The sequence below is a fragment of the Carcharhinus amblyrhynchos genome, chromosome 2, assembly GCF_965287045.1.
Source record: "Carcharhinus amblyrhynchos chromosome 2, sCarAmb.v2.hapA, whole genome shotgun sequence".
NCBI lineage: Eukaryota > Metazoa > Chordata > Chondrichthyes > Carcharhiniformes > Carcharhinidae > Carcharhinus > Carcharhinus amblyrhynchos.
Window position 1 is genome coordinate 16,343,937 of NC_137325.1, and position 25,495 is coordinate 16,369,431.

The following is a 25,495-nucleotide window of genomic DNA, read 5'->3' on the forward strand; positions in this document are numbered from 1 at the left end:
CTTAGTGTACCAAACAGATTGGCCTATTCTGCACTGTAGGGATTCGATGATTTCAATATTTTATACTTGGGGTGTTGCAAGGCAAACCCGAGATCATGATTTACCCAGAAAGTACTGGCTCTGAAACTATTGTGCCGCTTTTCAATTGCTCCAGTTCTTGCTGTCTAGGTTCATAAAAATGAATGCATGTAACCTGGAATCAAACCCCAAGCTGACTCCAGGAGAATGTGATACGGATCCATCCTGGGCGACACAATGGCACAGTGGTTAGCACGGCTGCCTCACAGCGCCAAGGACCTGGGTTTGATTCCCAGCTTGGATCACTGTCTGTGTGGAGTATGCATGTTCTCCCCGTGGCTGTGTGGTTTTCCTCCGGATGTTCCAGTTTCGTCCCACTGTCCAAGGATGTGCTGTTTATGTGGATTGGCCATGCTAAATTGCCCCTCAGTGTTGGGGGACTAGCTAGGGTGAATACATGGGATTATGGGGATAGGGCTTGTGGGGATTGTAGTCGGTGCAGATTTGATGGGCTGAGTGGCCTCCTTTTGCACTGCAGGATACTATGATAACTCTACGATAACCATTGCAGAGGACAGTTAAGACTCACCCGCATTACTGTGGGCCTTGAGTCATATGAAAGCCAGATGACAGGGCAAGGATGGCAAGATTTCTTCCCAAAAGGGCGTAATTTTTTTAGTGTATTCATTCGTGTCACAAGTAGGCTGACATCAACACTGCAATGAAGTTACTGTGAAAATTCCCTTGTCACCACACTCTAGCGCCTGTGGTATATTTCCAAGTCAGGATGGTGAATGGCTTGGAGGGGAGCTTGCAGGTCGTGGTGTTCCTACATATCTGCTGCCCCGTGTCCTTCTAGTTTGAAGTGGTTGTGGGTTTTGGAAGGTGCTGCTGAAGGATCTTTGGTGAATATCTGTGGTGCATATTGTAGGTAGTACAAACTCCTGAGCATTGGTGGTGAAGGATGTTTGTGGATGTGGTGCCAATCAAGTAGACTGCTTTGCCCTGGATGATGTCAAGTTTCTTGAGTGATTTTGAAGCTGTAGCCGTTGAGGGAGAATTTAGCATGGCCAATGCACCTAGCCAGCACATCTTTCGGACTGTGGGAGGAAACTGGAGCACCCGGAAGAAACAGACACTGGGAGAACATGCAGACTCCACACAGACAATGACCCAAGCTGGGATTCAAACCTGGGTCCCTGGCGCTGTGGGCAGCAGTGCGAACCACTGTGCCACCATGCCAACCCCCTATTATTTATGATAGTCAATAGTTTCATGGTCATCATTAATGAGACCAGCTTTATATTGCAGATTTATTAACTGAGTTCAAATTCCACCAACTTTCACGGTGGGATTTGAACCTATGTCTGCAGCATATTAGCCTGGTCTCCGCATTACTAGTCAAGCAACCTTGCCACAACACCACTATCTCCCCTAAATTTAGTGATACAGAAAATAATTATAGAAATTAGGACTCCCTGCAGTTAAATACTGTAGCCAAATCTGTGAGCTGCCAAAGGGTTCATCTTTCCTGACCTCTGTGGTCCCAACCATCACAGATGCCAGCCTTCCATCAATTTGATTCACTCCACATTTAACATGCAATGGCTGAATGCACTGGATACGGCAAAGATTAAAGGTCAAACCGATATCCCGGTGAAACCATTGAGGATCTGTGCTTCAGAACTTTGCCAAATTGACAAAGGGTCATCTGGACCCGAAACTCTTTTCCCTCCTTACAGGTGCTGTCAGACCTGCTGAGATTTTCCAGCATTTTCTCTTTTGGCTACAGCTTTTAAGAAGCCAGGGGACAAAGACTGAATTGGCCACAATTGTATCTGTCTTTTCTTGATCAGCAAGTCTGAAAGGCTCTGTAGTTTCTCAAACAATATGTACTATGCAACACAACTTGATCAGATTTCATTCCTTGAAAAACTCATAAAAGCACAAAGATAGAGTAGAATAATAGATAAGGATACAAAAGGACAAGATTGAAGTTGATGGAAAAGACTCTTGAGAAATATGTGTAAAACAGTTTACTGATTTCAAGAGCTTATTGTATATTCCTATCTTGCTAATTTCACCCCACAAAGCTCTCTCATAATTAAATTCCATCAGCAACAAAATAAACAAAACTCTAGCCATGATCACACCTTTTTGTACTTAAGGTAATTATGAATGAAAAAGGCTACATGGCAAGCTCATCTCATCCATCTGGAATGACATATGAATGTATGTATTAGGAGCAGCAATAAGCCATTCAGATCCTTGAGCCTGGTCCGTCGTTTGATAACACTGCAGCATTACACCAGTGACTGCAACTTAAAAATGCTTACTTGGCTGTAAAGCGATTTTGAACACTTTGAGAGGTGAAGTATAAATGTAGATTTTGTCTTTTGTTCATTACACCTGCATGCAATAGGTAGAGTTACTATAATAATGATAAAATTGGAGGCTCAATACAGATTCTCTAAGGATAAATAATCACAGAGAAAGTGCTGCCAAGGAAATCACTACATTTAGAAAAAGAAAAATCAACTCTATACCTAATAAAACTTCACCATTCTGAATTCTCCAGAAACAACACACAATGCATCATGGATGGCGTTTGCTCTTTTACGCTCATCACATTTCCCCATCAGACATCTACCAACAGCTCAGGAAAAAACATAGATTAAATTGTTGATCTAAATTTTTTAGTGAAAAATGAAAAATTCAGTACAGACTCAATTCAAGAACTAAATTCTTTCCCTTTCCCCCTTGCAAATTGTATCATATGCCATGAATTTACACCCTACCCATAGGTTCCAACAGATATTGCATTGCATTTATTGTAATTAAAAGTGCAAATAGTGTTTTCAAAATCTAATTGTTGCTTGAGGTGTGAGAGAACACAGGCAAATTAAGTGAACAAAGTGGTTTATAGATCAGAAATTCAACCAGCAAATAAAGGAGCATGACAGATGCTCCAAATGTGTGCAGGTTAGGTGGATTGGCCATGGTAAATGCATGAGGTTACGGTGATAGGGTGGAGGTAGGGAGAGTAGGCCTGGGTAAGATGGTCTTTTGGAGAGTCAGTTCAGTCTTAATGGGCCGAATAGCCTCTTTCTACTCTGTAGGGATTCTATGGACAGCAATATCCTGAAAGAATGGGTTTCTATAAATGCCCTTTATGGTAAAAACCCTTAAGTTTTTTTCAGTTTATTTATTAGTGTCACAAGCCGGTTTAAATTAACACTGCAATGAAGTTACTGTGGAAATCCCCGTGTTGCCACACTCCGGCACCTGTTTGGGTACACTTGAGGGAGAATTTAACATCGCTAATCCATCTAATCAGCACATCTTACTATTGTTTCCCTCGGATTTCAATGGATATCTTTTACCAACATTACAATGGATGATCAGAAAAATTCCCCCAAGAGGAGTTTTACTCCCACCTTGTGCTAGGTTTTAAACAGGATGGTGCATGGGTGAACCTATGTTGGAGCAAAGATTTGTAAAACCTTTCTTTAAGTAATCTTTGGATGACAGATAGGGATTTAATTCTCAGACTTTACCAGCACTGAATCCCCCACTGTCAACTTCTTTGGAGTTGCCGTTGACCAGAAACTCAACTGGACTCACCACAACAGCGGCAAGAATAGGTCAGAGGCTAGGAATACTGTGGCGAGTAACTCACCTCCTGACTTCCCAAAGCCTATCCATCACCTACAAGGCACAAGTCAGGAGTGCGATTGAATACACCCTGCATAGGTGCATCTCCAACAACACTCTAGAAGCTTAGCACCATCTAGGACAAAGCAGCCTGCTTGATTGGAACCACATTCACAAACATCCTTCACCACTGACACACCATAGCAACATTGTGTACTATCTACAAGATGCACTGCAGAAATTCACCAAAGATCCTTAGGCAGCACCTTCCAAACCCACAATCACTTCCAACTAGAATGACAAGGACAGCAGATACGTGGGACCACCACCACCTGCAAGTTCTCCTCCAAGTCACTCACCACCTTGACTTGGAAATATATCACAGTCATTGGGTAAAAATTCTGGAATTCCCTCATGTCACTGTGGGTCAACCCATAGTACGTGGACTGCAACAATTCAAGAAGGCAGCTCACCATTCACCTTCTCAAGGACAACTAGGAATGGGCAATAAGTGTTGGCCGGCCAGTGATGCCTCTGATGTTAGTGTACCTTTAAGAGATTAAAAAAAAATCATATTCTCTGTAGCTTTCAGTTCTCATTGTTGCTGAGTTGCCTCGAGGAGTCCTTTTATTGCTACTTAAATGGGTTTTGTTTATTTTTACTTTGGGATCTTTTATGACCTTGCATTGTTAGGAAGAAAACTGGTTGGCAGGTGTTCTTTCATTTTCAGTTTTGAGTTGTTGTTTAGTTTAGTTTTTAGAAGGGACACCAAACTGCAAAGAAATGTCTCTCTCTTTTTGTCTCTCTCTCTCCCTGTTTTTTGGAAATTCTGCTGGCTACCTGAAAGTAGAGCTTATTGCTTTCCTGGAGAGGGGAATCTGCTGTTGGTGGCTTGCCAGTCTCTCCTGGTGTTCTGGGGATGTGTTCTGAATACAAACTGTTCTGAGTATATCAAAAGAACTGTAGCATTCATCCATAGGACTCAATTCCAGTATCTCATGAGCATTTGTGTTTACTATGTTAAACCTGTGGAAAAGGTTTCATTTATGGGGTTGGTTTGATTGGAGCATCTTAGATATATTTGTTAAGAGTTATACATTATCATGGTTTTTTGTTTTGTTTCTAACTGATAAAAGAAATTGCTGATATCCTTACCATACATGTTAACTATATTTTTAAATAAACTTTGTTTCATGAAAGCTTCCCAATGGGTCATTTGAATCATATCTGAGATGAAACATATCATGCTTATCTTGGCCAAATTCAGGTGCAAAACTAATGATCTAGACGGGTTCTGTAAAACACTTTGGAGTTTCTGACCTGAACCATTGCATGTCACGTCCCAGGGATGAATCAAACAATACTTTGCAAAAGTAATAAGCAGACAGTCGTAGGTAAACAATATCTCTGAGACCAGTTGTGAGTCAAAGTATGGCAAGTTTATTCAAAAGCTTTTGGGAGATACACCTGGTACCTAACAGCGGTTCCCCAGTCTTCCCTCCGAACACAAATTAACAGCACATATTTATACCCACCCAGTCACGTACACATCTTCTCATTCTCAGCAGGTTCCCAGGCTGTGGCTTGTCCTTCATCGTGGGAACATGGCTGCCTCAGTGTTTCTTCATGGTTATCTCAAGGCTGCAATTGTCCCACATCGGTGGTGTGATTAGCCCATAGCTAGCATACAGGCCAGCAAAACAAGTTAAAGTTAACAGGGTTGGTATAACAATTTTATGTTTATAGGTTGTATAGCATATAATATGTTGGTACATGACACATAAGCAGTACGTAACGAATATATATGTGTCTGTATATATATATGTGGCATATATATCTTTATAGCATGCAAGCTTCACTATGTTAGGCAGAAGTCCATAATATTAAAGACACAAACATAGATACGAGCTGGGTCAGCTATATTTCTGAATGGACTATCATAAACTTGTGTACAACAGCAAGGACAGCTGCAGTCTTATTGTCTGGGACACATGAAAACAAGTCTTACATCTGTCTGGGATACATGAAAACAAGTCGAAAACAAGTCTTACAATACTTTTTTACCAATCTCCAAGTATTACGAAGTTCATTAACCCATTCCCCACTGCACAGTCAACATCCTGTATCACATTCCACTTGGTTTTTAATTCCTTACATTTATTTCGATGATGGGGCAGCACGGTGGCACAGTGGTTAGCACTGTTGCCTCACAGCGCCAGGGACCAGGGTTCAATTCCAGCTTCAGGTCACTGTCTGTGTGGAGTTGGCACATTCTCCCCATGTCTGCGTGAGTTTCCTCCGGGTGACCCAGTTTCCCCTCACATCCAAAGATATGTCGGTTAGGTTGATTGGCTATGCTGAATTAACCCTAGTGTCAGGGGGATTAGCAGGGTAAATATGAGGGGTTACGGGAATAGGGTCTAGGTGGGATTGTGTGCAGTGCAGATTTGATGGGCCAAATGGCCTTCTTCTGCACTGCAGGGATTCTATGATTAATGTTCTATGAAGTCCAAGATTCTTGAGCATCTGTTACATCGGTACGGCATGTGACCAGAATTGTGTTTTGGGGCAGAGAAGATTTACAAGAATGGTTTCGAGGATGACGCATTTTGTTACATCAGAATTGTGATCAAGTAATTTTCTCCCAAGTAAAATCAAATCACCAGTTTTTTTTTAATGAAGCAATGTCCTCTTGCAAGTAGTTGAGTCCCAGTCATTGCTGTTTAAATGTATTTGAAAATACAGTCCATGAATTCACCAAATCTTCACTGCCAAACTGTTGAGAGTACGGAAGTGCAAAGTATATCATTATCTACATGGTGGCACAGTAGCACAGTGGTTAGCACTGCTGCCTCACAGCTCCAGGGACCTGGGTTTGATTCTCGGCTTGGGTCACTGTCTGTCTGGAGCTTGCACATTCTTCCCGTATCTGAGTGGGTTTCTTCCGGGTGCTCTGGTTTCCACCCACAGTCCAAAGATGTGCGGGTCAGGTTGATTTGCCATGCTAAATTGATCCTAGTGTCAGGGGAATCAGCAGGATAAATGCATGAGGTTATGGGGATAGGGCTTGGTTGGTATGTGGTCAGCGCAGGCTCAATGGGCCAAATGGCCTCCTTTTGCACTGTAGGGATTCTACTTCATAGATTAGCCTGTGCATCCTGTTAAGTCTTGATACAACAGTAATGATGAGAGATAAAGTGCAATGAGAGCAGAGTAGGTTCATGGGATGAGGATTCTGTGCATGGGAAGATATTGATTGGTCGGTCGATGGTCGGCTTCTGCTTTGCAATTTGCTGCATTTTCATGGTTCGGATCAGAACAACGTTCTCTTACAAAAAAAGATTTCTTGTTAATTGGATTGGTAACTCTTACAGACTTTTACTACCACTCAAGTGACAGGGGAACAACAATTTCAATCTAAATTTTGCTGATTTATTTTCCAACCGAGGCAGCTTTATCCTGATGCTGCTACATTCTGACTAACATTACCAGCTTTCCAGAGCCTTCTGCTACCAATGTTTACTCTGAGATGGACATCTGGAGTTTTCTGGCTTCAAATCTTTTTGTGTCTGTTATATTGGAGAGAGTGAATTTTGATTGATTTAAGGACCTTCTGTTTGTTTCTGTTTAGTTTATAAATTTTCTTGCAGTAGTGCACCCTGATGGTGTTATTAGATGAGCCAGTTTGAGGCACCACTCATCTAAATGGCATGAAAATGGACCAATACACACACACACACACACACACACACACACACACACGCGCATACATACAGATGTATGCTCACACACACACAGATGTATGCATACACACACACACATACACACACACACACACACACACACACAAATGTATGTACACACAAGATGTATGCACACACATACACACACAGATGTATGCACACACACAGATGTATGCATACACATGCATGCACACAGATGACTGCGCACACACACACACTTACACCCACACATGCACATGCTGACGCATAGACACACACACATTCGCATGCATGCACACGCACAAATGCACACACAGATACGTGCACACACATGCACACATATTCATGCAGGAATATATGCACACACATGCACGCACTCAGAACCATAGAAAAAGCTGCAGCACACATACTCATACAGGCACACATATACACACAAGAACACACAAACGCACACACAGAACCACAGGCACATACATGCACACAAACACATACACACACATACACACACACATATACACAAACACAAACAAAATTGGTGAAAATACTGTGTTAATGATAGTGTTCAGCCTGATGTTATTGCAGCTTTCTGATGGAATAGCACAAATAGTGTTCTTGGATGCTTTATGGTTTATTCGTTGGAATCTATCTAAAATATAAAGGGAACACTACGTAACCTTTAAAAATCAATACAAATTCTGTGATAAAAGCAGAAAATACTGGAGGCACACATTAGATCAATCAGTGCCTTTCTTCGCTGAAAACCTTGAGTGCACATCCTTGATCAGAGCACAGAACAACAGCAGGGAAGGAAGACAAAATCAATGCAAAATTGAGGAACAGTAACACCAAACTTGGGGGATAAAAACTGTTATGATCAGGAGAGAAGGGTGCACTGGCTCCCCTCTATTCAGCCTCCTTGGTTGGTCACAAGTTTCTTTTTCACGAGGAGACCTCTTTTCCGAATCCACATGGTTTTACCATTTTAACCTGTGAGCAATAAGGAGCCAATCAAACAAGGCTTTCCTGAGTTAAAGAGCAAATTTATTCACCATTAAGCACAAGGAAAAAAAGAAGTGACATCTCAAACACACACACATGTATACACGTGCATGTAAAAATGCACACACGCAAACACACAAACACATATGCAGGAATACATGCATACACCCAGACACGCAAACACACAGGTACACACACATGGGTACACACACACACACATACACGCACAACACACAGGTATTAGTAAAAAGGGAAGTTAAAGTCCAATAAAAAAAAGTTAAAGGAAAACATTCTGAAGTGTGTTTTGATTGTCCTAGAAGTGTGGATCTTTAAACGTTTCAGCTAATTTTGATTAGCTGGCTTTGTGGATGCAGTCAGATGTAGATGATGTTACAATTGTTATGAGATCTTGGCTTGCTGGTAGATTTTTACATTGATCTCTGAAACGGGTAATACATGTATTTTAAAAGAGAGGGAAGGATTGAGAGAGGGGGGAGACAGAGGGAGAGAGATAGAGAGAGAGAGGGGGGGTTAATAAAGAAACAACGTTTAGTTGGTTTCTATTGGTGAGTTTTTTCTTGTAAACCTTCTGCAGTGATTACAGTTTGGCTTGTTGTATTTCATCCATTGTGTATTTCTAAGAGGTTTTGGGTGAATTTGCCTGTGGCAGCCATTGTTTCAATACCTGGCACTTTATATTTCAATGTCATTTTCTGAGACAGTGACAAGTTTTGATGGATCTCTGAGCTTTAAACAATGCCTCTCTCTTCACACTTTGAGCTCCAGGCACTGCTTCTCTCTTCACAGTTCCCTGCGGTTAACTTGTATGATTTCCGTCTTTACCTTGAAGGTGGTCTTGCATTTTTAAGTAGTTTGTTCTGTCTCATTTCAAATTGCAATACTTCTGGTCTGTTGAAATCTTAAATCACAATTTCAAAAGCAAAGGAGCGCAGCTTTGGGACAAAACCAGCAGAGTGTGAGAGGACAGCAGAATAAAATCTTTCAGCAAATTATTTACAGCTCAGAGTAACCTCTCTCTGCTTTTTTTTTATCTTCATTCCAGGTTCAAGTTTTTTCCTTTTTACTTAAATGATTTTTTGTGAAATCAAGAAATTAAAACAATGTCAAGGACACATAACACAGCCGTGTAAGTGAGGCCGGTATTATTTAATTTCTTGTATTTGGGGATGACAATGATCTCTTTAGTGTCTGCTCCATGTTACGTACACAGACTTTCTTCAGTCTGGGAATTATCTTCCGTAAAATCACAAGTTAAATTCCTCTGCAACATTGTCAGAAGATGCAGCCATTATGTTCACTTTCTCTCTCTGTTATTGATAGAGCAGCTTCCAGGTTAACAGCTTTGGTATTATATACCATACCCAGAGCCTCATAGTTTTCACAATGACAGCCGTTATGCTGGAGTTGAAGAGGTCATCGATATTGAAATCTTCATTTCTCACCTGCTTTTCACGTTTCTTCTTGTGTTTTCACCAGTGTATCTCCACTCATGCCATCCCTACGTTGTTCTCTTTTGGTTGGGAGAGCAGGTGAGCTGTCAGTGCTGCTCTGCATTCCCTTGACAGACCAGCTTTGTGAAGTGGGGCCGGTGTCTGTGCAGAATGCTCTGGCACTACCATCAGCTGCTCCATCTAGTGGTGAGAAGTCTCACAACACCAGGTTTAAGTCCAACCAATTTATTTGGTAGTAAACTCACAAGCTTTTGGGGTTTGCCCCTTCGTCAGGTGAATGGAGAGTTCTGGCCGCAGACAGAGCATATGACAGCACACACAGTTTACAGATTACTGATTAGATTGCGAGTCTTTACAACTAACCTGCTATTCATCTAGTGGAGAACTGGCAAAGCTGCGGAGCTAGGATGCAAACCTTACCCTTTTGAATGTGGAGACAGCGCTCCCATTACAAATTCAAGGCCGATAGGCTGCAGATCAAGGCTGGCGTTGCAGGTCTGCACATCCTCCACTCTCCTGTCCTGTGATATCCAAGAGAGAATTGAAGCCAGCCTTGCCTGGCCTGCGGGGATGTTTTGGGAAATTCGGATTGCATCTTGTTACATGCGCATCCATTGAAGTGAGGTGGGGAGGGGGAGGAGGGGGCAGGCTGGCAGAGGTGTGGAGAGGTAAAGGCAATATGTCCCACTCATTTCTTCCGTCCTCCAGATGATTAGTTCTGAATTGTCAACCTGTGTGTGTTCCAACTCTTCCTGTACCCATGTGGGGGATGGTTGCCTGTTGTCAATCAACCGGTGGGCGGGGCCATTGCTCAGGTGGCAAGATGGCGACGTGCCTGTAAACATCTCAGCGCGAGTTCCCACTAAATTTTACATTTAATTGCAACAAACGGGCTCCTGTGCCAAGTTATCACACTGGCGACGAGGATAAAAATGACTGGCACCGCTCGTTTGGCCTGGAGCACCACCAAGTTCAAAGAACAGCAGAGAAGTTTTAGAAGTATCACAGGCTGGAAGAGGATTTCGGAAATGTTCAGGACAAAAGGAAAAATGAGAGAAGGAAAATACCTGCGGCTCAATAAAAACAGAGCAAGGAATTGCCCTGAAATCGAACAAATTGCCAGTGTTTGTTTTAACTCAGAGCGCAGTTTGGAAAATTAGATGAAGGAGAACATTGCTTGCAACTTTGAAAAATATATAGCTCACCTACCGAGGCTCCAAAAGCGTGGGAAGACCAAAGACTGGGAAAGCTGACAGAATTCAAACATACACCGCACCTCCAAAGAAAAGCGTTCTCACCTTAGAAGTTTGACAGGGAAACACAAAATCACTGAGGAGTTTGCCTAACTCAGAAAAGGATGGGAAAAGTACAGAGACGCAACTGGCAAGCTGCAGAGACAGTGGAAACACTCTTAAAATGGTAAACACACAATAAAAAGCAGAATACAGCCAACAGCCTGAAGAAGCAAATAGAGAAAAGATTTGCTGGTCATGCCATTGTTCAGAAGGGTTGACCTGTATGTGGCAGGTGGAGTCAGTATGTCAAAAGGCTCATGTTCAACATGAAGGTTGGTACTCCCAAGGACCTCTGTGGCAAAGGTCGCTGAGTATTGGAAGTTTGAGGATGTCTTGAATGATATGTTGCAGGATGGACTTGTATGTGGAGTGAATGACAGTGCCATATGGTGCTGTTTGCTTGCTTGCAGAAAGGGTTATTGATTTCAATTGCACTCCAGAACTTAGGCCATGGAGAGTGCAGCAAGAGATCTTCAGCATTTGTAGCATGTGAATATTGGAGAACAGCACCATGTTAGCCAGAAGCCTGCTACTGAGCATAACACAAAGGGCATCACTGCAAACTGTCAGCGCAATTCCCTGTCATCCAAATGACAAATCAGCAAGCCTAATCATGAGGTATTCAGCTTATACTTGCTATTGGTGTGGGGTAGCACAGTGGTTAGCACTGCTACCTCACAGCACCAGGTACCAGGGCTCGATTCCTAGCTTGAGTCACTGTCTGTGTGGAGTTTGCACATTCTTCCCATGTCTGTGTGAGTTTCTTCTGGGTGCTCCAGTTTCCTCCCACAGTCCAAGGGTGTGCAGGTTAGGTGGATTGGCCGTGCTAAATTGCCCCTTAGTATGAGGGGGACTAGCTAGGGTAAATGCATGAGGTTATGGGGTTAGGGCCGGGTGGGATTGTGATCAATGCAGACTCGATGGGCCAAATGGCCTCCTTCTTAACAGTAGGATTCTATGATTCTAAGATTCTGTGAATCATGGAGTGGATGCATGCAGATTTAGAGGGGCAGAGTACTACTATTGCCATGAGAGAGGACACCTGGTTAGGCAGTGCAGAACAGCAGATCAAACAGTGATACAGCAGAAAGAAAATCTGATTGAGTCAACTGATCCTACAGAATCCATTGCTACGGCATTCTCCCTGAATCAGGTGATTGCTGTTAAATCTGTGCCCATTGCAGTGATAGTGCTGGTGAATGGTGAGCATTTGTAGATAGAGGGGGACACCAGGGTGGTACAGTGGTTAGCACTGCTGCCTCAGCACCAGGGACACAGGTTCGATTCTGGCTTAGATGGCTGTGAGGGGTGTGCACCTTCTCCCCATGTTTGCATGGGTTTCCTCTGGGTGCTACAGTTTCCTCCCACAGTCCGAAAGATGTGCTGGTTAGGTGCATTGCCCAGGCTAAATTCTCCCTCAGTGTACCCGAACAGGTGCCAGAGGATGGTGACTAGGGGATTTTCACAAAAACTTCATTTTAGAGTATAAAAGTTGGCATTTAATGTTGCAGCTATATGGAACGTTCATTCGGCCACATTTGGAATACTGTGTCCAGTTCTGGTCGCCACACTGTCAGAAGGACGTGGAGGCTTTGGAGAGACTACAGAAAAGGTTTACCAGGATGTTGCCTGGTATGGAGGGTCTTAACTATGAGGAGAGATTGGGCAAACTGGGGTTGTTCTCCCTGGAAAGGTGGAGGATGAGGGGTGACCTAATAGAGGTGTATAAAATTGTGTAGATAGGGTGAACAGAGTGAAGCTTTTTCCCAGGTCAGAGGTGATGAACACAAGGGGTCACAAGTTCAAGGTTAAGGGGGCAAGGTTCAACACAGATGTCAGGGGGACGTATTTTACTTAGAGGGTGGTGGGGGTCTGGAATGCTCTGCCAAGCAAGGTGGTTGAGGCGGACACGCTGGGATCGTTTAAGACTTATCTGGATAGTCACATGAGCAGACTGGGAATAGAGGGATACAAACGAATGGTCTAGTTGGGCGCATGAGTGACGCAGGCTTGGAGGGCAGAAGGGCCTGTTCCTGTGCTGTACTGTTCTTTGTTCTTTGTTGTTTGTTCATTGCAGTGTTAATGTCAGCCTACTTGTGGCACGAATAAATAAACTTTAAAACACCAGTGTTTCAGCTTTTGTCGGGGAGTACACATTCAGATACCTCAGTGAAGGGAGTAAGCCATTGACATTGGCGTGCAAGTCTGCCAAACTGAGAAACTACACTGGTGAGCTCATCCGTGTCAGAGGCATTGCTGCTGTTCCAATCTGCTACAAGCAACAGAGAACCCAGCTGCCTTTTGGATTGAGACTGACTACAAAAAATAAAACTAGGCTGGTCAGAAATATTCCATTTGAAGTCTGATGGAATTCCAGAGCTTTTGAAGAAATACAAAATCTCAGGATATCAGCAGTTGGAAATGGATAGCGCATCAAGAGAATGTGTGAGAATCAATCTCACAGAAACTCCTACCAGTACAGCAGGTTTCCTTCTGGATTTTCATCCACATTTGCCATTTTTCATCAAACCTGGAGAGTTTCCTGCAAGTATTTTTACGTGTGGTCCTGTACTAAGGTAATGTCCTTGTCACTGGACTGTTGAGAGCTGAACCTTGAGGGAGTGCTGGAAAGATTTATGGAAATGTGTGTGTTTGAATTGAGAAAGATGCACATTCCAGTCATCTGAGGGAACCACCAAAAAGTGGATGCTGCGGCATTGCATCCTTTGAAGATGAGGTTGAAGCCATTAAAGATGTACCATTATCCTGTATTGTGATAGAGATTAAGTCATTCCTCGGGATGGTAAATTATTCTAGCCATTTTTTACCTAACCTACCCATTGTGCTTGCACCAGTCCATGCATTGCTGAGGAAGAACCACCACTGGTCATGGGATTCACAGCAAGAAAAAGCCTTTGCAGCAGTAAAGAAATTGCTTCAGTCATCGTGCTTGGCCATGGTACATTAGCTAGAGCATGAGTGCTGGTATGTGATGCAATTGGAGCCATACTGTCCCATCAAATGGAGAACGGGCTAGAAAAACCCCATCAGCTGCATTTTGAGGAGATTCTCCCCGGGCAACAGGGCATACTTCCAGCTGGAGAAAGAGGCATGGTGGGTTGTGATTGGTGTCAAGAAGTTTCATCAATGCCTGCAAGAATTGCTTTTTACAATGTGCCTGACCATAAGTCACTGGCGGTCTTTTTCAGCGAAGTCAAATCTATTCCACCTATAGTTTCAGTAAGGATCCAGTATTCAGCCCTAACCCTCTCAGCTAATGCGTACACAGTCACGTATTGCCCTGGATCATATATACCAATGTAGGTGCACTTATCGTACAGAATCTTCCCACCCTGCCCACTACGGGAATTGTAGGACATGGACCATGCAAGGGTCTATTGACCTCAGGTGGGATTTTCCGGTTTTGGGATGAACACAGCCGGAAAGTCCCAGCTATTGTCTTCTGTTTGCCAGCCAACCCTGCCAACACACCCTTTCCACAACAGCTAGTATTGCTGTTACATTTCTTGGATTCATCACCTGAATGTGCTAAGATTAGGTCAAGAATTGGATGAGCTGAGACCCAGTACTGTCACAAGTTAATGACCTTGCTTTACAGGACTTTGTTGGCCAGGTATTATTGTGTCCGATGGCCTGCACTCTGGGACCGTAGCTTGCTGCAGTCAGGAAATGGTGATTCATAAATCCATGGTCTGCATGACATTGATCCAGCTGGAACAGCTCTGTGGAGAGATCAGAGTGAACTCCTTTTAGCTGGGATGGGAGCATGTTGGGTTTTTTTGGATGTTGGGTCCAGAGGAATTTCACAAGAATGATCCCTGGAATGAAGAGTTCGTTGTATGAGGAATGGTTGAAGACTCTGGGTCTGTACTCATTGGAGTTTAGAAGGATGAGGGGGGATCTTATTGAAACCTACAGGATAATGTAACTATATTGACCACAGAGGTGGCATGGTGGCACAGTGGTTCGCACTGCTGCCTCACAGTGCTAGGGATCTGTGTTCGATTCCAGCCTTGGGAGACTGTTTGGAGTTTGCACCTTCTCCCCATTTCTGGTGGGTTCCCTCCAGATGCTCCAGTTTCCTCCCATAGACCAAAAATGCGCAGGTTAGGTGGAGTGGCCATGCTGAACTGTGCATTAGTGTGAAAAGGTGCGCAGATTAGGTGGATTAGCAATGGTAAATGGGTATGGTTACAGGGTAGGGGAGAGTCATGGGCTTGATAAGATGCTGTTTCAGAGAATCAGTGCAGACTCAATGAGCCTCCTTCTGCACTGTAGGGATTCTATGATTCTTAGTGGAACATTCCCCGGCATATCCATTCGGTTGAGCTTTCCGTTTTTGTGGCACAGTACATCAGAAATTGGGGGAATTTATGAAATTTCCAGGGTAAATCATGGGCAGGACAAATTGAATTTCTGCAATCCTTTGCACTAATTTAAAAAATTTGCATGAGAACTTGGTCCCAGCCTTAAAACAGGGCACGACTCACATTGAATTAATAATTATTGAGAATTTCCAACAATTTCACTTGTGGGTGGCTTTTCATGAAGTCTTCAAAAATTATATTTCCTCTTTAGATGCAAGTCCATTTTAAAAACTTTTGAATAATTTTTTGTTAAACTAACTGTTGTACACTAATATAATTTGCAAATGGTTCTGGACCCTGTTTTTAAAAATGTCATTTTCAATTACCCAAAATCAGTTCATTGACATCTGGTGCACCAAGCACTCCGACTCAAACGTGTATTTTCTTATATGATAAACCTTTGTTTTAGCTGCATTAATCAAAATGCTTCAAGTCACCACTCTTAAAAAGGATGGCATGTGGTCATCAATTTCTTGATTTTAAAATTTACATCCTTGCTTTCAAATTCCTCCATGGCTTTGTCCCCTCCTTATCTCTGTAATCTCCTCCAGTTTTACAACCCTCCAAGATATCAGCACTCATCTAACTCTGTCGTTTGTGTATCCATAATTTTGATCGCTTTTTCATTGTTGGCTGTTCCTTCTGCTATATCAGCCCAAAGTTATGGAATTCCCTTCCTAAACCTCTTCAGCTCTCTAATTCTCTTTCTCCCTTTAAAGGCATTCCTTAAAACCGACCACTTTGACCATCTACAGGAGGCCATTGTCCTCAATATTGCTTTACATGGTTTGATACTTAGTTTTTCTTCATAATACTTCTGCAAAGTATTATCGTAGAATCTCTACAGTGCAGATGGAAGCCATTTGGCCCATTGATTCTGCAAAGACTCTGACAGAATATCTTTCCCAGGCACTCTTCCTCCATCCTATCCCCGTAATCCAGCTCATTTACTGTGGCTAGCCCATCTAACCAACACATCTTGGGACACTAAGGGGCAATTTAGCATGGCCAATCCACCCAACCTGCATGTCTTGGGACACTAAGGGGTAATTTACCATGGTGAATCCACCGAATCTGCATATCTTTGGACTGTGGGAGGAAGCTGGAGCACCCTGAGGAAACCCACACCGACGTAGCGAGAATGTGCAATCTCCGCACAGAGTCACCAAGCGCGGATCCCTGACATTATGTAGCAGCAGTGCTAACCATTGTGCCACCATGTCGCTTCCCCATATCACTATGCTCTGCCCACCTATCATGTTCTCCCATCATGGAATATTTTATTACATTATAGGCAACAAATAAATCCAAATTGTTGCTGTTGCAGTTTCTGCTGAAGGACATTAATAGACCAGTTTTAGTCGGACAAATGGGAAGGCAACTTTAATATTTAAATGGAGAGAGACTTTGGGGTGCTCTGGTGCAGAAGGATCTGGGTGTCCTCGTTCATGAAACTAGCATATAGGTACTGCGGATAATAAAGAAAGGAAATGGAGTGTTGACATTTATCGCTAAAGGAATAGAATGTAAAGGTAAGGAAGTATTGTTGCAATTGCAAAGGCAGTGGTGAGGCCGCACCTTGATATGATGCACAGTTTTGGTCTCTTATTTGAGGAAAGGTGTGGTGGCATTGGAGGCAGTTCACAGGAGGTTCACTAGATGGATTCCAAATAAGAGAGGTTTGTCGTATTAAGAGAGATTGAATAGTTTAGGCCTATACTCTCTGGAATTTAGAAGAATGAAGGGAGTTCAAACTGAGGTATACAAGATAGCAAAAGCTATGAATAAAGTTTTAGTGGAGTGGATGCTTCCTCTTATGGGGCAAGAGGTCATAGTCTTAGGATAAAGGGTAGCAAACTGAAAACAGAGTTGAGGAGATACTACTTCTCCCAAAGGGTTGTGAATCTGTGGAATTTGCTACGGTGGATGCTGGGACAGTGAGTAAGTTTAAGGAGAAATTAGTCAGATCTTTAATTAGTAATGGATTGAAGGATTATGGGGAGAAGGCAGAAAAATGGGGATGAGGAGCATACCAGCCATGATCGAATGGCAGAGCAGACTCAAGGGGCCAAATGGTCTAATTCTGCTCCTATATCTTATGAACTTATGAACAGTTGGGATTTTATGACAATATCTAACCTTTACAGAGTAGAGCAAATATTCCTCTGAAACGCTTCTGGCCAGAGTCAATATTGAGGCTTCAGACACTGGGGTCATCCGAGAATTATGGACTGTTGTCTAGGTGATTCAAATATGAACAAAGTCAATGAATTCCAGAGGGCATTCGATTCAACTTGGACTGGAAGATATGGGTGAGGGTGGGATATGCTTTTAAAAAATGATATACTTTATCTGTATAGCGCACAAGAAGCAATACTTTTCACTGTACACTAATACATGTGACAATAATAAATCAAATCAAATCAAAATCTTAAGTGCAGATTCAGTCATACCACCTGTCAAAATAACTGAAGATTCCTCTTCAGTTATTTTGACAGTAGGCTTAATTTTCTGACTTTGGGTATAGATAACACAAGCTTCAGCTGCCAACGACCTATTAATGGCCATGAGATCATGTAGCAATTTCATCCCAATTTCTGATACTTACTCCCAGAGTACAAGGCCCCCTCCTGTAAGTGTGAAAATTGAAAACTGCCTCTTGTGCATCAGGCTTGTACAGCCTTCCTGCCAACATACAGTACCCTCGCAGAAACAGCGGGAATGACAAATGTTACACACACTCTTGTATTTTGACACTAGTGTTTATATTTTAATAACAGCGACAAAAAATGGTGCTACATTCTTCAGTCGTGCCCAGGAACAATGTCAAGCAGTGCTGAGCACACAAGTGGCCATCAATCTTACCAGCGCAACAAAAGTGAACCTGTGCATGAGTGCTCTCTGACACCACTTTCTGTGTCAGTAGGAACATAAACTCTTGCTGTATTGGTTAACACAGTCATTCATGCTTGAGATATTTACATATCCTGGAGTTGTTGGCTCTGTTTGATAGATTTGTGAATGTCACTTAAAGCCAGAGATTGAATTGTAGCTTTTAATTAGCCCCCGGAGATCTACTTCTCTACCAGGATTTTATACCGCAACGCAGGGCATGCTATTTTTCTGCGAAGCCTTATCTTGTCAGTTGGCCCCAGTATATCCCTTGTCTGTCATCAAAATGCATTTGCATACTCTCTGTCACGCACTTACAACCCTTCTGAACACACAATCAAGTCCAGAGGTATACAGCATGGAAACAGGCCTTTCGGCCCAACTTATACATGCCGATAAGGTTTCTTAAACTGAACTAGTCCCATTTGCCTGCGTTTAGTCCATATCCCTCTAAACCTTTCCCATCCATGTACCTGTCCAAATGTCTTTTAAATGTTGTAATTGTACCTGCACCTACCATCTCCTCTGGCTCATACATATCACCCTCTGTGTGAAAAAGTTGTCCCTTTTAAATCTTTCCCCTCTCACCTGAAACCGAAAGTCCAAAGATGTGCAGGGTTAGGGGGATTGGCCATGCTAAATTGCCCCTTAGCATCAGGGGGGCTAACTAGGGTAAATGCATGGGGTTATGGAGATAGGGCCTGGATGGGATTGTGGTCAATACAGACACGATGGGCTGAATGGCCTTACTCTATACTGTAGGATTCTATGATTCTATGCCCTCTCATTTTGGACTCTACTACCCTGGTGGAGATGACCTTGGCTATTCACCTTATCTACGTCCCTTGTGATTTAATAAGCCTCCACAAGGACACCCTTCATTCTCCTATGCTCCAGGAAATAAAAATCCCAGCCTATCCAGCCTCTCCTTCTAATTCAAACATTCCAATGGCAAGGGGTGGAAGTGAGAATAATTCCCGTCGACCACACGCAATCTTGCACTATTCAGCTCAATAAAAATGCATCCCTCCCTGCTCTTACCTCACGGGCTCGAAAGTCCAGGCCCCATAATTAAAGGACATGCAGTTAGCTTCTCAACACACCCTGGACAGCCTGGGCTTCCTTTGCAGGATAGCCTCCAAATCTTCTCTGCTGATCTACCCACTCCTCTCCCCTCCCTGCCCTCCCTTCCACTCCCAGCCAGCCTTCACTCCATCCTTCCACCTCCCCCCATCCCAGCTGGTCCTGTCTTCCGTGTCTAGCCTCGGCACAGCTTTTGGCTTTGGCACTCCGTATGCTTGAATTTATGACCAATTATCAAGAACGTGATGGCAACGTCTACTGACCTCAAGGTTATGGAAGAGGTCAAGCCCACGTCAACTGCAGGTCATTTATGGACAGTTGTAAAATGGAATATTTTAACTTCTTGCTGGTGGGAGGACAAACTTAATTGCGCTGAGGTGGCTTTTTAATGAGCATCGGTGAGATGCTAATACATGCAAAAAAGCTTCCTGATATCATTCTTCTGACTCACCTTTAATTCACCTTGGAAGTCCCAAGAACAATATTCCAACACTTCATCCCAACATCAGGAAGCAAATTTCCCCACCAGCCATGATTCCCAAATCCCAGCGGGATCAAAAGTTCTGCCCTACATATTGTCTTGTCACAACCCTTGTCTCAGTGTCTATTTCTCTGTCCTCTCCATCTCTCAGAATACTACAGTGCAGAAGAGGGTCTTCAGCCCATCGAGTCTGCACCGACGCATGAAAGACCCTGAACTGCCCATCTAATCCCACTTGTCAGCACTTGGCCCATAGCCTTGAATGTTATGACGTGCCAAGTATTCATCATGGTACTTTTTAAAGGATGTGAGGCATCCTGTCTCCACCACCCTCCTAGGCAGCACATTCCAGACCCTCACTACCCTCTAGGTAAAAAGGTTTTATCTTAAATCCCCCCTAAACTTCCCACCCCTCACTTTTAACTTGTGTCCCCTTGTAACTGACCCTTCAACTAAGGAAAAAAGCTGCTGTCTATTTACCATGTCCATGCCCCTCATAATCTTAAATACTTCAATCAGGTTGTCCCTTAGCCTTCTCTGCTCCATAGATAAACAACCCTAGCCTATACAACCTCTCTCATAACTTAAATGTTCCATCCCAGGGCAGTGTCCTAGTGAATCTCCTCTGCGCCCCTTCCAGTGCAATCACATCCTTCCTGTAATGTGGCAACCAGAACTGCACATAGTACTTTAGCTGTGGCTTCACCAAAGTTCTATACAACTCCATCATGAACTCTATGCTTTTGTTACCTATACCCCGATTGATAAAGGCAAGTGTACCATAAGCCTTTTTCACCACCCTATTAACCTGCCTTTCCACCTTCAAAGATCTATGGACAAACACAGCAAGGTCCTTTTGTTCACGTTTCTTTTGATTTGATTTGATTTGATTTATTATTGTCACATGTATTAACATACAGTGAAAAGTATCGTTTCTTGTGTGCAATGCAGACAAAACATACTGCTCATAGAGAAGGAAGCGAGAGAGTGAAGAATGTAGTGTTATAGTCATAGATAGGGTGTAGAGAAAGATAAACTTAACGCAAAGTCTGACAGCAGCAGGGAAGAAGCTATTCTTGAATTAGTTGGTATGTGACCTCAAGGCTTTTGTATCTTTTTCCAGAAGGAAGAAGGTGGAAGAGAGAATATCTGGGGTGCATGGGGTCCTTAATTATGTTGGCTGCTTTGCCGAGGCAGTAGGAAGTTTAAACAGAGTCAACGGATGGGAGGCTGGTTTGCATGATGGACTGGGCTACATTCACGACCTTTAGTAGTTCCTTGCTATTTTGGGCAGAGCAGGAGCCATATGAAGCTGTGATACAACCAGAAAGAATGATTTCTATGGTGCTTCTGTAGAAGTTGGTGAGAGTCGTAGCTGACATACCAAATTTCCTTAGTCTTCTGAGAAGGTAGAGGCATTGGTGGGCTTTCTTAACAATAATGTCACAATTACACAATTACAGTCCTCCTGTCACATACATTTTTGCACCCTCAAAGCCCTTATCATCCACTTGAGGAAGTCCATGAGTGGGAACATAATATTCCCTTTAATGTAAGGATTATCTCTGGACCCGAAGGGCCTGTTTCTGCACTGTAGGTTTCTATGGTTCTATGTACTACGGGAACAGCAGATAATTGCAGGAGGAATAAACAGGAAGTTTTCTTTTCAAAACTATAGTCAAAAAGAGAAAGTCAGAATGGTTGCATGAGAACAAAGATTAATTTAACTGCCAGTAGAAATATATTTATTAATATTACCCAACTAAGAAAAATAAATCTTCTCCAAGTTTTCTCCAACCCGTGAACTTGATATAAAAACAAAGAAAATCAGCTTTCATATCACTGAAAGCTAAAGATTATAAATAAAGGTATCCTAATGAGGAAAGGAAGTTTGTTTAACTGAATGTGGGAAAAGTAACCTTATACATTCTTTTACTGTTCAATAAATGGAATAAAGGATTTCCATTAATTACTGAACCTTTCATGCCCTTGGGAGTCCCAAAGTGCATCGCATTCTATGAAATAGTTTCAAAGTGGAATCATAGAATCCCTATAGTACAGCAGGAGGCCCTTCAGCCCATCGTGCCTGCACCAACCACAGCCTCACCCAGACCCAAACCCTATCCCCGTAACCCCACATATTTACCCTGCTAATCCCCCTGACACTAAGGGGCAATTTAGCATGGCCAATTAAACTAACCCGTGTATCTTTGGAGTGTGGGAGGAAACTGGAGCACCCAGAGGAAACCCACACAGACACGGGGAAAATGTGCAAACGTCACACAGACCCGAGGCCAGAATTGAACTCGGGTCCTTGACACTGTGAGGCAGCAGTGCTGATCACTGTGCCACCGCCCCACCCCATGTGCACAGCAAGCTCCCACAGAGAGAAAAGTGATAATGAGCAGATAATCAATGCTGGTGAAGAGATAGGTATTGACCAGAACACCAGAGAGATCTCCCCTGCTCTTCTTTGAACAGTGCTATACAGCTTCTCTTTACATCCACCTGACAGATCCTCAGTTTTTCACCTTGTCCAAAAAAGAGTGCCTCTGGCAGTGCAGCATTGCCTCACTGCTGCACCTGAATGTTAACCTGGGCTATGGGTACTCAAATCTCTGGAGCAGGGTTCAAATCCAGCACCATCTGACTCAGTAATAACATTCTCACCTCTGAGTCACAGCTGATTCTTAATCAGGCAGCACCTTGCTTGAAACTGTGTGTGTGAACATATGTCTTGTTATCATTTTGCAGAATTAAACATAAAAAGATTTGATTTTAAAACACCAGGTGCTCTTCAATGCTTGCAGCACTGAGTGTATTCAGTGCTTATATTTAGAGGCCGGATCTTACAAGCACCATCCTTCTCGATTTGACCATGAACCGTGCTGTTGGACAACATGTGATGGGTACATTTCTGATGCTTAAAGTTTAAGTTTAGTTATTAGTGTCACAAGTTGGCTTACATTAACACTGCAGTGAAGTTACTGTGAAAATCCCCCAGTCGTCACACTCTGGCGCCTGTTCGGGTACGTTAAGGGAGAATTTAGCATGGCCAATGCACCTAACCAGTACATCTTTCAGGTTGTGGAAAGAAACTGGGGCACCCGGAGAAAATCTCTGCAGACACGAGGAGACTGTGAAAACTGCACACAGACAGTAACCCAAACCAGTAATTGAATCCAGGTCCCTGGCGCTGTGAGGCAGCAGTGCCAACCACTGTGTCACCATGCCATCCTACTTACACCCCCCTCACTTGCCCCTTGTCATTATTCTACCAGCAGCAGTGCAGGCGTCAAGAAGCCAGTTGCCCGTAGACCAATTGAGGCCAACAAGCAGTCAATCAATTGCCACTGAAGGATCCTTACTGGGATTATACCCATGGCAGGTGTGGCTGGCTTTAAGCAGCCAAGTCAGCAGCTCAGCAGGACTCATTGGACAAGCTGGTGACTCGTCAGGTAAGAGGGTGTAATTGGTCACATGCTCCTGGGCCCATCAGAGACTGCCCCAAGGTCTTCTGACTCTCATGTTCCCCTTTCCCTTCCCCACCACGTCCATCACATCCCCTACCCCCATTGTTGGAGCCTACCAACCGCAGCAAGACCCCAGAGTTACCTTGAATTCCAGCTCCATCGCAGCATGTTTTCTTCAGCAGTGGCTGTGCTCCAATTAACTTCCAGGCCGGTGGAGGCTAAAGTCCTGCCTCAAGCAAGCTAATGGCCTGATGGCCACTGATTGACCAGGGATCAGCTGGCCAAGCGGGGATGGGTCTACGCTGATATTTACGCCACCAACCCACCCGCCATCCCTATAAAATCCAGCTCAAAGCCTTGACAGATACAAGATGTGGTAACTTGAAACAAGAATCGGTTGGTTCCAAGCAAATGTAAACTTTAATGGCAACGCACGGTGAGACGTTTACAGGCTCACTGCCATTTTACTACCCTGGGCACAGCACTGGCACCATCCACTGGTAGATTGCCAGGAGTGAGGGGTAACCACTCCCATTACTACACTAAGTTCCTTATACAAGTACACAAGGTGAGCAATATCTGACTTAGCAAATCTGAAGTACATGCGGGAACCGTCAGAGTGACGCAGCTCTGTGAGGAAGATTCCGGAACAGGAACAATGGGGTCTTGAGCTGCACAAAAAGTTGTGTCAATTGAGCTGGGTGGCTCTATATTCAACAGCTCATTGCGAGTGTCAGGGACAACAGCTGTAGAATGAACACACAGAATTTGAGGGTGAAGCATCAGTCACAAATTGACCCTGCGTTTGTTGGGATATTTCTCTTACTCAGATTTGATCCGCATGGCTGCACACTATTCTGTTCTCAACTTGAACAATGGACCAGTTTCTGAAACGATGGCTCCTGGAGTCCAGCTTGGCCCAATTCCAGAGTTACACGCATACACGGGGTTGCCTACTTTGGACGTACCAGCGCCGATCTGGAGATTATGGTTCAGTTTCTGAATGCCTTGTTTCTGTCTCGCCTTCCTCTGTAAATTGGGAAATATTGAATCCAGACATGTTCACAGGCAGCATTTCATCAGTAGCTCTGATGATGTGGATTCAGTGCTATTGTGCAGAAATTCAGATGGAATCTGATAAAATGAGACTCCAGAGAACCTCCAGACAACTTTTTCATATCAGCTTTAAGGATCTGGACAACACATTCGACAAGACCATTTCATGAAGGATGCCAGGGGACAGTCTTTATGTGCCGGATGCCATTCAGGTCTGCGAACCTCTGAAATCCTGTGCTGTTTGACCCAAGCCATTCCCATGAGTGAAGAGGAGCTGAAGGAGGCTGCTTCTGGTGCAGCTGGCAAAGAGAACAATGTTTAACCATGTTCTCAATTTAACCATGTCGATGCCTGGCCCCCAGAGGTAACTATGTGCCAGCGTATTCATCCTTGCACTTAATATGAGCTGTGGAGCTCTGTCATGAGAGCCTCCCTGCCCTGGGAAGACTCTGGAAACCCATAGCAAGATTTGGGTACACTGAGGGAGAATTTAGCAAGGCCAATGCACCTAACCAGGAGTGTGGGAGGAAACCGGAGCAGACACGGGGAGAATGTGCAGACGTTACACAGACAGTGACCCAAGCTGGCAATCAAACCAGGGACTCTGGCACTCTGAGGCAGTAGTGTTAACCACTGGCAGTCGAATGCCGACCATCCCATCTTGCACAACATCTGGAATGAATGACAAATTAGCAAGCAGAGCTTCATAAGAGGAGTGATTTGTTTGTCTATTTAAAACAGGACATTCTTGAAAATCAAAGGCTTTAGGCTAAGAATGCAATGAGCAAAGCACATATTATAAACCTTTTTAAAAAACTGACACCTTGTTCATTGGCAACTTAGTGCAACTTGCCGACAAATAAACTTTACTTATGAACATTTATAATGAATAAGCTAATGAGTATGATAACACATTAAAGGACTTTAATCTGTTTAATGCATTCAGCTGCAGCTAATTTTTA